This window comes from Canis lupus, chromosome 22, assembly GCF_003254725.2.
Source record: "Canis lupus dingo isolate Sandy chromosome 22, ASM325472v2, whole genome shotgun sequence".
In the NCBI taxonomy this organism is placed as follows: domain Eukaryota; kingdom Metazoa; phylum Chordata; class Mammalia; order Carnivora; family Canidae; genus Canis; species Canis lupus.
In genome coordinates, this window is record NC_064264.1 from 58,985,296 (window position 1) to 59,001,154 (window position 15,859).

Genomic DNA, 15,859 nt, shown 5'->3' on the forward strand with positions numbered 1-15,859 from the left:
TGCTGCTCACAAGAACAAACTCAACTGATACTGTTCAAAATGCCTCAAAGCCACAAATACTATGTCGTTATATACTTCCATTAATACTGAATTTCAGTATTCTCTTCTCCTGGGTGGCAAATAAGCTTTCAGTTATGTGCCAAATCTAAATGATAATCTCATTGGGGCTTGGTGGACAGATGCATTGAGAGTAGTGACTTCGGCAAGGGACTCCAAAGAGAAGAGTGCAATGCACATGCTGAATACTTGCCCTGCCTGTCCAACACCCTCCCAACACCAGGTGATAAAGCTCCCTCTTTACCGATGTGGTAGGTGTAAATAGGTCTCCTTTCCATCTGTGTTTATTTGATCATCAGGAAGGTCAAAGTCTTTATTTAAAAAGTCTACTGGTCATTAATGCATTTTTTGTGAATTGCCCGTTAAAACCTGTTCCAAAAAAACATTTTTTTGGAACACTTTTGAATTATGGTGCTACTATAGATTTGACATTCTTTAAAATAAAAAATTGGGAGTCATATCTGTGCCATATGTAAATAAATTTCAAACATATAACATGTAAATTAAAAACATGTAAATGAATTTCTATGATATATAACATACAAAAGCTTGTATATATTTGTTTACTCAACCTTGCTTATGGTGATTTAAAGAAAAAATTTAGCGGATCCCTGGGTGGCTCAGCGGTTTCGCGCCTGCCTTTGGCCCAGGGCGCAATCCTGGAGCCCAGGGATCGAGTCCCGTATCGGGCTCCCGGTGCATGGAGCCTGCTTCTCCCTCTGCCTCTGTCTCTGCCTCTCTCTCTCTCTCCATGTCTATCATAAATAAATAAAAATAAATCTTTAAAAAAATAAAGAAAAAATTTAAAAGATTTTATTTATTTATTTGAGAGAGAGAGAGAATACGAGTGGTGGGGTGTGGCAGAGGGAGGAGTAGTCTCCCCACTAAGCAGGGAGCCCCATGCAGGACTCAATCCCAGGATCCTGAGATTATGACCTTAGCCAAAGGCAGATGCTTCACCAACTGAGCCACCCAGATACCCCTACATTTTTAAGAAACAGATTATGGGGGGCACCTGGGTGGCTTAGTGGTTGAGCATCTGCCTTTGGCTCAGGTCATGATCCTGGGGTTCTGGTATCAAGTCCCGCATCAGGCTCCACACAGTGGGAGCCTGCTTCTCCCTCTGCCTATATCTCTGCCTCTTTCTCTGTGTCTCTCATGAATAAATAAATAAAATCTTAAAAAAAAAAAGGAAGGAAAGAAGAAAGAAAGAAAGAAAGAAAGAAAGAAAGAAAGAAAGAAAGAAAGAAAGAAAGAAGAAAGAAAGAAAGAAAGAAAGAAAGAAAGAAAGAAAGAGATTGTGTCCACTCCTGCATAGTGGGGAGGGGGCAAAGGGAGAGGGAGAGAGAATCCCAAGCAGACTCCCTGCTCAGTGTGGAGCCCCACATGGGACTTGAACGCACAATTCTGAGATCAGGACCTGAGCCAAAATGAAGAGTCAGACATTCAACAGACTGAGCTATGGAGGCACCTCAGTGATTTTTTTTTTAATGTGCAAGTATTTTTTATTTGTATATAACCAAATCTACCTACTTTTCCTGCATAGTTTCCAGCCATTTCAATACCCACTGTGATCCCTTCAATTGAGTGCTGAGTGTATGGAAAGATCTGCAGAGAACTGGATTTAGAGCCCAGATTCACCAGGGTTTTAAATGAGTGACTGTGGGCAAGTGTTCCTAATGGTGGTACCCTCTGTGCCCTCATCTACCTAATGTAGATGATTCTGCCCCGTCAGAGCTGTGGGCAAGCGATCCTCTAAACAGGGGCACACAGTAGGCACCAGTTCTCTTATTTCCTCCTGTTGGGGGACCCCTGAATTCAACCAGCATCCCCTCAGCCAGCACCACCAGCGCTCAGTAGGATGAATCAGACCCTTGGAGACAGCAACCACACCGCAACGAGGGTAGGAAATTGTGGGTGTTTATCCAGTCGGTTTTACTTTTCGATTTCAGAACCCCACCCCACCCCCAGTTTCTTCTCTTCTTCCTCTTAGAATTCCTTGCATCATCTTCCTACTCTGATCAGCTGATGACCCAGGGCTGGATTCCCAGGTACGCTGCCATGGGTGCACCTGCCAGAAGGCTGGCTCTGCGTCATTCCAGGACTAGGGCATCAACACCTCGGGACCTTTTACACAGCTGCTGGGCAAACCACATTCACAGAAAGACTGTCCGGCCTAAATCTAAACACAGATTAAGGGGTGGGAAGGAAACCTAAGTGAGAACATCTGAAAACTCCTTTCCCTGCTTAAAAACAGTGAAACAAAATATCCAAAGCTGCAATGATGTCACTACTGCCTTACAGGCTACTATTGTAGATGGACAATCAACCACATCCATTTCTTCTTAGATTTCAAAATATACCTTCATTTGATTTGACATCAATGCCTTCCCTCAGCTCATTTTCTATTTATCATAAAAACTATCCCAAAACCTCAAACCAAATTTAAGGAATTTTGTAGGAATGGAAACAAAGTCAATACGAACTCCAAAAATGGTAGATGTCTAGTAAAAAGAGAATCTTCCAAAATAAAAAGTATGGGGTGTCACACAGTACAGGTCGGGGGCACAGCTCCTGCCTTCTGCTCCATCAGGACATCTTCCTCCCAGGCTGCCTTGCACCAGCCCTTAGTTACACACATGCCAGGCAACCTTAGGACGAGAACTGCCCACGCATCACATAGCTGGTCTGGGATCAGCCCTACAGCATCCTCCATGGTGGTGTCTTCCAAAGCATCCATTCTTTCTATCCCAAGCTCAGCTCCATTCAAAGCGGGTGATTCCACAGGTGGGCCCCCCATGTGTGGCCATCTGTTCTTTTCTAACGCTGCTTCCAGCATCTCTCAGACACCCTTCTCTGTCTTGTGATGGACACACCGGTCTTTGTTTCTTTCCCCCAAACAGACCATGATTTCCTCGGGTCAAGGATGTTGACATATGGTCCCTGCTGTGTTCATCTGCTCGGGCTGCTGGTTGGCTTAAGCAACAGACATTTATTTCTTGGAAGTCCTGGAGGTCGGAGATTAAGGCAGCCATCGGGCGTGGCTGGGGGCTGCCCCATCCCTTGCTGGCAGCATTGGGTAGGAGTCAAGATGCAGGGATGAGACACCTTCCTTTCCTCTGTGTGACGGGTCAGCTTGGCCTGTACCTGGCCCTCTGACCGACCTCAAGTCGGTCGCAGAGGACATGTGTCTGTGGGGAGGACTCTGAAGGGCTTTGAGGGACAAGAGAGGAGGGTGAGGGGGCAGTGCTACTGTGGGGCCCTGGGGCAGTCAGGTCCCCACTCTGCTTCCCACGGCCCCCTGCCACCCTAGTCTGCCACCTCCCCTCTATCTCTGACCCTGGCAGGGACACCCCTTTCCTCTCTGGACTCCTGATCTTTCCAGGGTCCCCCTAAGCAAAGATGCCTCTCCTGCTTTCTGCTAAGACTTGGGGTCCTCAGCATCTGGCCGTTCCCTGCAGCCCTGCTCAGTTCTGAGAACCCTGTCAGGGATCATCTTCCTTGGGCCAGGCTAGCCAAAACCCTAAATTCCCTGGCCCCACTCCCCACGAATATGCAGTCAGCATCTCTGGGTGGGGTCCGGCCCTCCACGTGGGTCTGAGCAGCTCAGGCTGGGGTCGCTGCTCTCAGCAGCCCCGGGGCTGACCTCTCCAGCCTCCTTGGCCTCTCCCCAGCAGGCCCAGAGCCTCATGGACACCGTGGGAATCCCCTTCCTTTGCTCAGAAGCAGAGCAGGGTGTGCTCCGCAAACCCACTCAGCCAGGCCTGCCCTTGGCCTCGACTGCACCTTTCTAGCTACTGTGTTTAGTTATGGGGACAGAGATACCCAGAGCTCGGAGGCTGTTGGAGGCCCATTGTGTTGCTGCCTGTTTTGCACAAGGTCCCCAGCAAAGCTCCTCCAGCGGGCCAGGCCTGGCCACCCCCACCCCCCCGCCCCAGGCCCCAGGGTCTCCACGGTGAAGTCTCACACACACCACCAGCTTAGGAGAGGGGTCCTCCCTGCACACTTTGCCTTCAGATTTTGGTGATCGATCTGTGACTTTTTTTTTTTTTTAAGATTTTATTTATTTAGTCATGAGAGACACAGAGGGAGGGGCAGAGACCTAGGCAGAGGGAGAAACAGGCTCCCTGCAGGGATCATGCCCTGAGCCAAAGACAGATGCTCAACCCCTGAGCCACCCATGTGCCCTCGATCTGTGACTTTAACTACTCAATCCGCTAAGAAGGCTTTGTAAAGGTCTGGATTTGGGGGTTTTCTGTCCTTTCACCTCCCCTGAAATGTAAGCAGTTCTTCCTTCATCTTCCCCTTAGTCTAATGCTTTGGGTTTGGGTTTTTCTTTAATAGCTCAACTTCCTCTTGCGAAACAGTGAACTTCCCTGTGCAGATAGAACAAGGAACTCTAATTGCTTTCAATTTTTCAGTAACTGATTGCATGGATTTTGAATGTTTTTTAATCATTGTGTGAACAAGTCTTCTACAACCTCTTCAGCCTGGACAGAGAATGTGAGGGCTTCTGAGGCAGTGGGTGGGATTTTTAATGGGCCTTAAAAAAATTCCTTTTCCAGGTCTTTTATGGATATGCCCACTTTCAAAGATTCCACTTCTCATCTCATACAGTTCTTCTCTTATTCCTCACTGATTCTTTGGAATTTGCAGCGATGATGAGCAGGTGTATGAGCAGGCGGCTTCCTCCCGTAGGCAGCTGCCACTCCTTCATTCTCCATAACACTCACGGGCACCAGCTGTGCCACTTCCTCCAGGGAGCCTGCCCCCCACGCACCCTGCAACTGCTCTCACCCACGTCACCCGGGATCAACCTAACAGTCACTTCAGCCTTTCAACCCATTTGTGGGCTTTGACCCTGTTTCCCACTTCCTTCTTCAAAGTCTGTGGTTTCACGGGGCATGCTTCTCTTTGCCCCCGTCCCAGGACTTGAACCTCATCACGTGGGTTTGCTTTTGGAATAAACTCACCACATATTCTTTAAGTATACTGTAAGTCTTTATCTGTGCCCTGAAACCCTGTATGTGCAATATGAGCTAGATTTCCTTGGAATGGAAGTTTGGCCCCTCTGGAAGGAAACCTGAATCCTGCCATGACTAGACTTGTAAAAACAGGACTTCTTAAAGGCTCCGGAATTTCTGAAGATCTCAAAAAATAAATTTTCAACAACGAAGGTAATGCTGCTAAAAAAAGATCGTGATGCTTATCTCAGGATGTTAGTGCTGTAACCTGTATCCTTAAGCAACCATTTGGTCTGATCTGAGGATTTCTGGTTCTGGTAAATTTCCCGAATTGCCTCACTAGGAAGGTTGGACCTCACGGGGAAGAGATGACCAGAACATCCCACACGTGGGCAGAGGTGGGGCAGCAGACAGCTGTCTTTAGGGTACAGTGTGTTGTCAACCCCAGAATGCCCTCCTGTCCCCGCTGAAATTTGTGTCATGGCGGAGAGAACGCTTTCCCTCTACCAATGCAGCCTCAGTGCTGTGGGCCTGGAAATCTAACAACAGGCAGATGAACAGGAGAAAAGAGAGCAAATGTATTCACACCCATGTGAGGATGCTCAGATGAAGCGGCCCCTGAACAGAGAGATACCGGGGTTCATATACCAATCTAATAGTGGGAGGCAGAATAGGCTGCTATGGGGAGACACATGAACTTTTAGGGGAAATGGGAGGTGTAGCCACTGTGCTGATGTTTGTTTATGTGATTTCTCATCCTGGTGCCAGGTGCCAGTCTCCCTCCCATCTAGGGCTGAAGCGCTGCTTTCATTAGATGAAGGAAGCTCTAAAAACGCTTCTTTCTGCATCCACTGTGTGTCAAGTGTTTTCAGTTTCGAATAATCTTCACACCAGCTCTGTGGGGCCAAGTGGGTCCCTCTGGGACCAATAGCGCTCTTGCTTAGAATTTCACCAGAAGGATCCTTCTTGGGGGCCTGGATGGAGGCCAGAGCGCATTGCTTGGGCTCCCTGAGTCCTGCCAAACACAATCCCTGTGCCCTCCAGGAAGGCCACAGCCCAGCTTTCCCAGCAGGAAACGGGCAAGATTCCTGCACTTCACTGTGCAATTTTGGTTTCATCTTTAAGATGAAAGATACGTACTTGCTGTGGCCTGGATGTCTGTGTCCTTCAAAATGCCTGCGGTGAGACCCTAAATCCCCAAGCTGATGGCATTAGAAGGTGGGACATTCAGAGGAGACTGGGTCCTGCAATAGAGCCCTCACAAAGGGGATTAGTGCCCTTAGGAAGGAGACCCCAGGAGATCCCCTGCCCCTTCCTCCATAGGAGGACACTGAAGGCAGCCGCCCTGGACCTGGATCTCCCAGCACCCTGACCTGTGACACCCGACCTGCAGAACAATGGGAAATGCCCTCTGTGGCCTGGAAGCCACCAGTGCATGGGATTCTCTTATAGCTGCCTGGACGCACTAGGATTATTTACTATTTCTTAGACTACCCATGGGGAATAAATGTGTTTTCATTTCCCAAATGTTCCCTCTAGCTTTTGTCTGCAATATGGACAGACAGGAATCTGAAGACAGCAGTGTCCTCTCTGCAGTAACCCACCAGAGCCAGGAGGAGGCCCCAGGATTGGCTCCTCTTTAAAGAAAGGGACCGTGGCACTAGAACTCCGGTTTGAGATTTTCATCATTTATGTTCACTCATCTGTTCAGTGTGGTTCTGAAATATTTTCAGATATTAGCTCATCAGATTTCCTGTCCACCCCCAGACAGCCCTACTTACCTCCTCTCCTCCCCCTGTCATTTGAGCCAGGGAGGATGCTCAGATCTATGTTCAAATCACTTTTTATTCTTTAGAGCCAGTGGTTTTTACTGCATCACTTGACAAACACTTCCACAAAAGATCTAGTTTTTTTTTTAAAGATATTTATTTATTTGTTTATTTGGGGGAGAGAGTGCATGAGCAAGAGAGCGTGAGTGGGCAGAGAGGCAGAGGGAGAGGGAGAAGCAGACTCCCCTCTGAGCAGGAAGCCCCACGCAGGACTCAATCCTTGGACCTCAGGTTGGCGACCTGAGCCGAAGGCAGATGCTTAACCAACTGAGCCACCCAGGCGCTCCAAAAGAGCCATTTGATGATTAAGGAGCTAATCTAAACTTCAAGCCATCTGAATAAGTATTAACGTGGGTCTCAAATCATTTATCAAAGCCATAAAGACCTGTTTATAACCCAAAGTTAATTTTCAGGAAGTACCAATGCTGAGCTAATCCTAGGTTTTCAGATATGGGCAAAGAACACAGTGGGGCGTGATCAGCTTGCCGTGGCTTCATTGCTTTCTTCCTCCATTTCCACATCTTCTACGATAAATATATGTTACTTCTGAAAAGAGAAAAGAAATATATGTTACAGGACGCCTGGGTGGCTCAGCAGTTAAGCGTCTGCCTTTGGCTCAGGGCGTGATCCTGGAGTCCCCAGATGGAGTCCCACGTCAGGCTCCCAGCATGGAGCCTGCTTCTCCCTCTGCCTATGTCTCTGTCTCTCTCATGAATAAATAAGTAAAATCATTTAAAAATAGAAATATATGTTACTTCTGAAAAGAGAAAATTTCATTTGAATCTGGGCAAATGGGGTGGAAGTTTATGGAAAGGACAAAAGGAAAGCTTAAAATTTATCCTGTTTACTTTTAAAATTTAAATTTTAGGGATGCCTGGGTGGCTCAATGGTTGAGCATCTGCCTTTGGCTCAGGGCGTGATCCCGGGGTCCTGGGATCGAGTCCCACATTAGACTCTCCTCAGGGAGCCTGATTCTCCCTCTGCCTGTGTCTCTGCCTCTCTCTCTCTCTCTCATGAATAAATAAATAAAATCTTTAAAATTGAAATTTAATTGAAAATTGAAATCGTATCTCCTTGCACCATACAAGATTTACTGGCTTTCTGGGGATACAGAAGGAAGTGTGGTTCAGAAAGGATGCTCAAATGGCCAGATTGTGGCTCTAAGATTCTGAGGTGATGTCATTAGTGACATCATAGTGGCACTTGGTCCAGCTCTCCTATGATAGTTTGGAACAACTACTGTTTGATGAAGGTGAAACTACAGAAAATAAACGTTGCCATATAAAACTGCAGGCACCTGAGCTTTGGTGACCTAAAAATGATGATTTCATGTGATCCAACCATCAACTTGGTGAATTTAACTATTTCCCTACATGATGTTCATTGGGTTGGTTTAAACATATTTTCTCTCAGCCACTGAAGTTAAAAGAGCTTAGGCTTAGCCTGTTATCTCACATGCCAGCATCCCCCCCAGAAATGACAAGGGCCAGTGATCGCACTCAGCTGCACTTTAGGAGTAGTTTCTTAAAAGCACCAACCCTGTTGGCCCCTGAAAACAAAGTCAGAATCTCTGGAGACTGGGGCTTGGACATCAGGTCTTTTGTTGTCGTTGTTATCAACTCTACTAAGGTATAATTGGCAGACAGCAAACTGTTCATTTTTAAAGTGCTGAGCTGGAGAAGTTTGACAAATGTGTTCACTTGTGGGACCATCACAACACTCAAGGTAAGGAACCTATCACCCCAGAAGCCTCCTTGTGCCCCTTTGTCATCTGTCCCTTCTGCTAGTCCTACTCACTGTATCCTCAGGGAATCCCTGATCTTCTATCACTGTAGATCTGTGTATGGTTTCCAAAATTTTATACACATAGAATGATGCATTGTGTATGCATTTTGTCTGCCTTCTCCCACTCACTCAGCAGAAGTTGTTTGTGTTATTGTATGTATAAATAAATTGCTTTTTCTTATTGCTGTGTAGCAGTCCACTGCATGGATATACCAGTTTATTTATCCACTCATGTGTTGGAAATTTGGGTTATCACCACTCTTTGGCTGTTAACGAGTCAAGCCATCATGACCATTCAAGCACAAGTCTCAGTGTAGACATGTGCTTTGATTTCTGTTGGGCAAATACCCAGAAATCAAATATCTGGGTCACCTGGCAGGTATGTTTAACTTAGTAAGAAACTGTCAAGCTGGGACACCTGGGTGGCTCAGCAGTTGAGCGCCTACCTTGGGCTCAGGGCGTGATCCTGGGATCCAGAATCGAGTCCCGCATTGGGCTCCCTGTGGGAAGCCTGCTTCTCCCTCTGCTTATGTCTCTGCCTCTCTCTCTGTGTCTCTCATGAATAAATAAATAAAATCTTTAAAGAAAAATATCAAGCTGCTTTCCAAAGTGTGTGTTTCACAATATGTTCCCATGAGCAGGATACAAGAGTTCTAGTTTCTTCACATCCTTGCCAATCCTGAGTATGGCGGTCTTCGTGATTTTAGTTCTCTTCATGGGTAGGTAGTGGTATCCCACTCTGGATTAGATTTGCATTTCCCTAAAGGCTCATGCTGTTGAGCAGCTATTCAAATCTTTGCACAGGTGGTGGTATCTTAGAAAATCACACCCCCCCCACCCCCAGATGGTTCTACTGTGCAGCAATGGTTGACAGCTACCAAGACTCCTCCATTACTGTGATGCCCAGCCTGTCTCCCTCCTGGTGAGGGTAGTAACGGGTTTATGGAGAGGGTGAATCCTCATCCAGAGTCCTGAGGACCTTTCTTGGGCTAACTTCAGCACAGATCCTTTGAGGGTTTTAAGTGTGGATTCCACAAAGATTCTTTTTTTTCTCTAAGATTTATTTATTTGAGAGAGAGAGGTGGGGGCAAGGGGCAGAGGGAGAGGGAGAGAGAGAATCTCAAGCAGACTGCATAGACGCCCAGCACAGAGCCCAACATGGGGCTCGATCTCATGACCCTGAGATCATGACCTGAGCCAAAATCAAGAGTTGGACGCTTAGGTGACAGAGCCCCCCAGGAGCCTCTCCCCTGAGATTCTTTAAGGGGACTCTGCAGTGAGGGTTCCAACACAAGGCTTTCCCCCTGATAGGCATTTGGAGGCTGTGTGCTCTGGGTCAGCTCTGGGCTTGAGTTCATGAGGACTGCGGCTGCTGTCCTAGACCTGCCCAGAGGAGAAGCTGAGGCCTGCAGTGTGTGGAAGTGGGGCCAGTGGGAGGAAGAAGGAGAGGGACTGTGGGGTCAGCTTCTCATCCCTGCCCCTCCTGACACGAGGCTCAGGATGTGAAGCTAAGCTGCCTATTATGGGTTCAATTGTTCCCCCAAAAAAGATATATTGAAGTCCTAGCCCCTAGGACCTCAGAATGGGACCCTTAGGTCTTTGCGGATGTGATTATTTGAGATGAGAGGAATCCACAGCAACCCCGGGCTGAAGGACTGTGTGCAAACAGGCCCCTTAGGGACCCACCTTGTAGTATCCATAAGCCCCAGCTGACCAAGGGCTCTATACACCCCGACACAGGTACCTGTACCTCCTCCCTTCCCCAATAGCTACAGCCCCCACCACCCCTCCGGGTGGATGGCCTCTGCCCTGCTGCCCTAGTGCCCTACTGCCCTGTCCATGCTGCCTGCCCTGCTGCCCTGCCCACTGCTCACTGCAGTGTCCTCAATAAACTTTTATCTCCGTCGTGCTGCCTCAGCTGAGTTCTTCCACCACCATCCCGCCAGCCCCCTGGATGCCCCACAGAGAACGAGGAAGACGGGGAGTGTCAGTCACCAGCCAGGGAGTGCCAAGGAGTGCCAGCCGCAGCAGAGCCCAGACAGGCAAGAAGTGAGTCTCCTTGGGTCTCTGAGGAGCTGAGCCCTACAGACCCCTTGATCTCATACCTCCAGCCTCCAGAGCCCTGGGCAGACAAACTTCTCTGTCGTTTCAGGTCACCACCCTGTGGCCCTTCACCAGGGCAGCCTGAGGACACACAGCCATGGCCTCAGGCCTGGTGGCTCCAGCCTGGGGCGCAGGCCTGGGTCAATGGGCTCCTGGACCCTGGGTGAGGAGGGTGTGGGCCAGAAGAGTCTGGGCCCACGTGGCTCCTTCCAGGCTGATGCCTCACTAGCCTTCTCTTTATAAGGCTTCATTGTTTCCAGAACTGGTTTAAGTACAAGGTACGGTTTCAAACATCAACCATTATTTAAAACATAACGAAGCAAAAATAAAAAATACTTTAGATTGCATTACCCAGAAAGAAACTGGTGTTACTTAGTGTACTAGAAAGATCTTTCCAGATATTTCCTGAGTGCATGCCAATACGTTTGCAGGAAGTCTTAGAGGCAGCGCCCACCCCCCCCCTCACCCCCCCCCCCCCCCGCCTTAGTGGTACTGGGGTGTGAGTGTTGCGTTATTTGGGGACGTTGTTAGAATGAGCGTCCTTGTGTATATTTCTTTTGATTCTGTGGGAGTAAGCCCTCAAACACCGGGAAGTGGGATTGCCTAACCTCTGCCCCATTTTCATTGTTTTCTACAAAATTGCAAAACCAATGCGTGCTCATTTTTTTAAATCAAATATTGCATAAGGAGGCAAAGTAAAACTGAAACCCATTCCATGCTATTCCCAGGGGTGATTCCTGTAAACAGTGGAGAAGAGTTTTAATGAAGCAAGTTTGGATTTCAATCTTTATTCTCGGGACACCTGGGCAGCTCAGCGGTTGAGCATCTGCCTTCGGCTCAGGGTATTATCCCAGGATCCTGGATCGAGTCCCACATCCCGCTCTTTGCAGGAAGTCTGCTTCTCCCTCTGCCTAAGTCTCTGACTCTCTCTCTCTGTGTGGCCTCTCATGAATAAGTAAATAAAATCTTAAAAACAAAATCTTTTTTCTCTCTCACTAAATCTGTGACCACGGGAAGGCTCTTACTGTGTTTAGTGCTCAATTTTCTCATCCAAGATGAAGCTCGTGCCTGCTCTCCTCTTCTCATGGGGTTTAGGACATCTAAATAAAATATATGTGAAATGAAGATTCATAAAAAAGTATGTGCCCGCAGGTCACGATGGGCATCGACGACCATAGAAGATCTGAAACCTTCATAGCACCCCTTCCAGAAAGAAGACAATTGGCTTGAAAATAAACAACAAATGGAGGTTAGAGAACCCCTGTGACTGTATGTTTGTACTGAATTCCTCCCAGATTAAGGAGGAAGGTTGGTGGAAGCAGCAGTTAGCAGCACAGAACTGAAGGTCAGCGAGCAGGGAGTGAGGTCCCCTGGGGGGTGATGCCCCAGGGGCCAGACCCTGAGGGGAGTCAGACTTTCCCCAGCCTTGATTTAAAAGGAAGAAATACTAAACAGAACTAATATAAGAGTTTATTTTTAGGGGCACCTGGCGGGCTCAGTCAGTAAAGTGTTCAACTCTTGGGGCAGCCCCAGTGGCACAGAGGTTTGGTGCCGCCTGCAGCCTGGGGTGTGATCCTGGAGACCCGGGATCAAGACCCACGTCCGGCTTCCTGTATGGGGCCTGCTTCTCCCTCTGCCTGTGTCTCTGCCTCTCTCTGTCTCTATGAATAAATAAAAAAACAATCTTAAAAAAAAAAAGTGTTCAACTCTTGATTTTAGGGTTGTCAGTCCAAGCCCCACACTGGGTGCAGTGCTTACTAAGAAAAAAAAATGTAATAATCGATCAATAAAAATGCCTGCTTCAATACAACCTGGATAGGGATCCCTGGGTGGCTCAGTGGTTTAGCGCCTGCCTTTGGCTCAGGGCGTGATCCTGGGGTCCCAGGATTGAGTCCCGCATCGGGCTCTGTGCATGGAGCCTGCTTCTCCCTCTGCCTGTGTCTCTGCCTCTCTCTCTCTGTGTCTCTCATGAATAAATAAATAACACCTTTAAAAAACAACAACAATACAACCTGGATATTTATATTAACATAACCCACTGATTTTAAAAAGAAAAAAAGTTTAATTTTAAAAATTGAAAGAGGAACAATAAAATACATTTATTTGTTTTAAAATATTTTATTTATTGGGACACCTGGGTGGCTCAGTGGTTGAGCGTCTGCCTTTGGCTCAGGGCGTGATACTGGGGACCTGGGATTGAGTCCCACATCAGGCTCTCTGCAGGGAGCCTGCTTCTCCCTCTGCCTATGTCTCTGCCTCTCTCTCTCTCTGTGTCTCATGGATAAATAGAACATGAAAGACTCCTAACTCTGGGAAACGAACTAGGGGTGGTGGAAGGGGAGGTGGGCGGGGGGTGGGGGTGACTGGGTGATGGGCACTGAGGTGGGCTCTTGACGGGATGAGCACTGGATGTTATTCTATATGTTGGCAAATTGAACACCAATAAAAAATAAATTTATAAAAAATATTTTCAAAATTATTTATTTATTTTAAAAGATTTTATTTATTTATCCATGAGACACACACACACACACACACACAGAGGCAGAGACATAGGCAGCAGAAGAAGCAGTTTCCTTGCAGGGAGCCCAATGTGGAACTTGATCCTGGGACCCCAGAATCACACCCTGAACCGAAGGCAGACACTCAACCATTGAGCCACCCAGGTGCCCCCAACAAAGTCTATTTAAATAAAGCACAAGGAAATATCAAAATAACAAAACTTGATAAAAAAAAAAAAAAAGAAACAACAGAAAGGATGAACAAAATCAAAACCACTTGGGAAAACAGCCGGAGAAAGGCAGTGCTGCGAAACCACATGAGAACCATCTCCTCCTCTCTGGTTGGCATAGATGGGATCCTGCACTTGAGTCAGGAAGGTTGGCTCTCGCCCCAGGTCTGGAGGTGACCTACAGAGGACGGTTCCATTCTGCTTGATGATTTTGTAAGTGATGTAATCCTGGCCTCTAAGCTGTGAGACAGACTTCTGAGAACAGGTTCTCTGCTCTGAGAGAGATGCCAGTGGGTGTAGGCCAGCCAGTACGCGACCCCCAGAGCTGCAGAAGCCTTGGGAGCCTGAGGACATCTTGCCCGAACAGAGCCTACACATTGAGAAGGGCAGGGTGGAGAGATGGAGAGAACCCGAGTCTTCACGATGCTGTGTGGGCTGACACTAGATGGCCCAGTGGGGTGAGCAATGGTCCAGTTTTCCCCGGGCTCTTTGAGTTATACCAGAGCTCCCCAGCTCTGCACTCGGCATTGTACCAAGGGTTGTACATCTCCTGTTTGCTCTCCTCCTCACAATGATTTTTTTCTTAAACTTTTTATTTTGAGATGGTTGTGGATTCACATGTAGTTGAGAGGAGTAATACAGAAAAATCCTATACACTCTTTACCCAATTTTCCCCAATGGTGACATCATATGAGACTGCAGTGAGACATCACAACCAAGATAGTGATGCTGAGACAGTCAAGTATAGGATACTCCCTTCCTTGCCCTTGGACAGATACCCCACCTCCGATCCTCCCAACCCTTCTGAACCCCTGGCGACGGCTGATCTGTCCTCCATCAGTGGCTATGATCAAGCCACTTCAAGCACGTTACAGAAATGAAATCCATAGCATGTAACCTTTTGGGATTGGTTTTTTCCACCCAGGTTAATTTCCTGGAGACTCATCTAGGTTGTTGCCCGTATCGACAATGTAACTCTCTTTACTGCTGATTGCTATTCTGTGGTGTGGATGGGTTGGGATTTGTGTGTCCATTCCCTTGCCAAAGCACATCCAGCTCCTTCTCGCTTTTGGCCACTAGGACTAAGGCTGATATGAACGTCCGTGTGCAGACAATCATTTCATTTCCCGATAAGGGACCCTGAATGCAGCTGTTGAAATGAGGTAGCTGCAGAGTTAGGCAGGTTAGTCTTCATTTCTTTGCTGAGAAGGCCTACACTCATGGGAAAAATTAAAGTATCAACAGTAAGTGAACCACGTCTGCTTTTTCTCGGGTGAATCGGTGTTTTGCGAATTTGATTGGAGAAGGCAGAGGAAGACTGTTATCCACCAAGGATAACAGATACAGGGGCTGGTTGAGCAGAGGGGCTTAGCTCCTACGGCGGATGAGCCTGCACATCTTAAGCACAGAGGATATCCGTGGCATGAGGTCACCTGGCTTCTGATCAGGGGATATCATCTAGCCATTCTTCAGGTGGAGAAAAACATCAATTAAAGAAAGAAGAGGGTATTTTTAAAAAAAAGAGTAAGAGAGATATTGGTTTGAATATCATTTGGGACTTGCTCTATATAAATTTTTGATTACTTTTAACCCCCAACCACATTACTGCTCCTCTTAGAGGACACTAAAATGGTTATTTTATTTTTTTAAAGATTTTATTTATTCATTGGACAAAGAGAGAGACAGACAAGCAGGGGGAGGGGCAGAGGGGGAAACAGACTCCCCACTGAGCAAGAAGCCTGATGTGGGGCTTGAACCCAGGACTCTGGGATCATGACCTAAGCCGAAGGCAGATGCTTAACCCACTGAGCCACCCAGGTGCCCCTAAAATGTTATTTTAAAGTAACAAAGGAGGGACACCTGGGTGGCTCAGTGGTTGAGTGTTTGCCTTTGGCTCAGGGTCGTGATCCCAGAGTCTCAGGATCGAGTCCCACATTGGGCTTCTTGCAGGGAGCCTGCTTCTCCCTCTGCTTCTCCCTCTGCCTACCCCCTCTCTCTGTGTCTGTCATGAATAAATACATAAAATCTTTTTTTAAAAAAGTAACAAAGGAAATATAAGCAAGTGTATTACTAGATCAAATATATGTTTTTTGACAAAAATATCAAAAGTTATCTAACTTCATCTTTTGGTGATAAAAACTCTGTGATCCAAAAAGTTTAGGGTGGCTCTCCCAAATGCTTAAGACTATTGCTTAGGACTAGAACTTTTATTTTTTTTTAACTTGTATTTATTTATGATAGTCACAGAGAGAGAGAGAGGCAGAGACACAGGCAGAGGGAGAAGCAGGCTCCATGCACCGGGAGCCCGATGTGGGATTCGATCCCGGGTCTCCAGGATCACGCCCTGGGCCAAAGGCAGGCGCTAAACCGCTGCGCCACCCAGGGATCCC

The 15,859-nt window shown here is 47.4% G+C and overlaps 1 long non-coding RNA gene across 2 annotated transcripts; it reads left to right on the forward strand.

The window, feature by feature from the left end:
• The first annotated feature begins 8,062 nt into the window (after nucleotides 1-8,062).
• On the forward strand, nucleotides 8,063-12,382 carry LOC112656090 (uncharacterized). Of its 2 annotated transcripts, XR_003134099.3 has the most exons (6): nucleotides 8,063-8,575; nucleotides 10,554-10,684; nucleotides 10,788-11,016; nucleotides 11,467-11,580; nucleotides 11,891-11,987; nucleotides 12,219-12,382. It is a non-coding gene; the product is annotated as an uncharacterized LOC112656090 (long non-coding RNA). The 2 variants fall into 2 exon arrangements; XR_003134098.3 differs by lacking the exons at nucleotides 11,891-11,987; nucleotides 12,219-12,382 and having other exon boundaries at nucleotides 11,467-11,717.
• The last annotated feature ends 3,477 nt before the right edge of the window (nucleotides 12,383-15,859 follow it).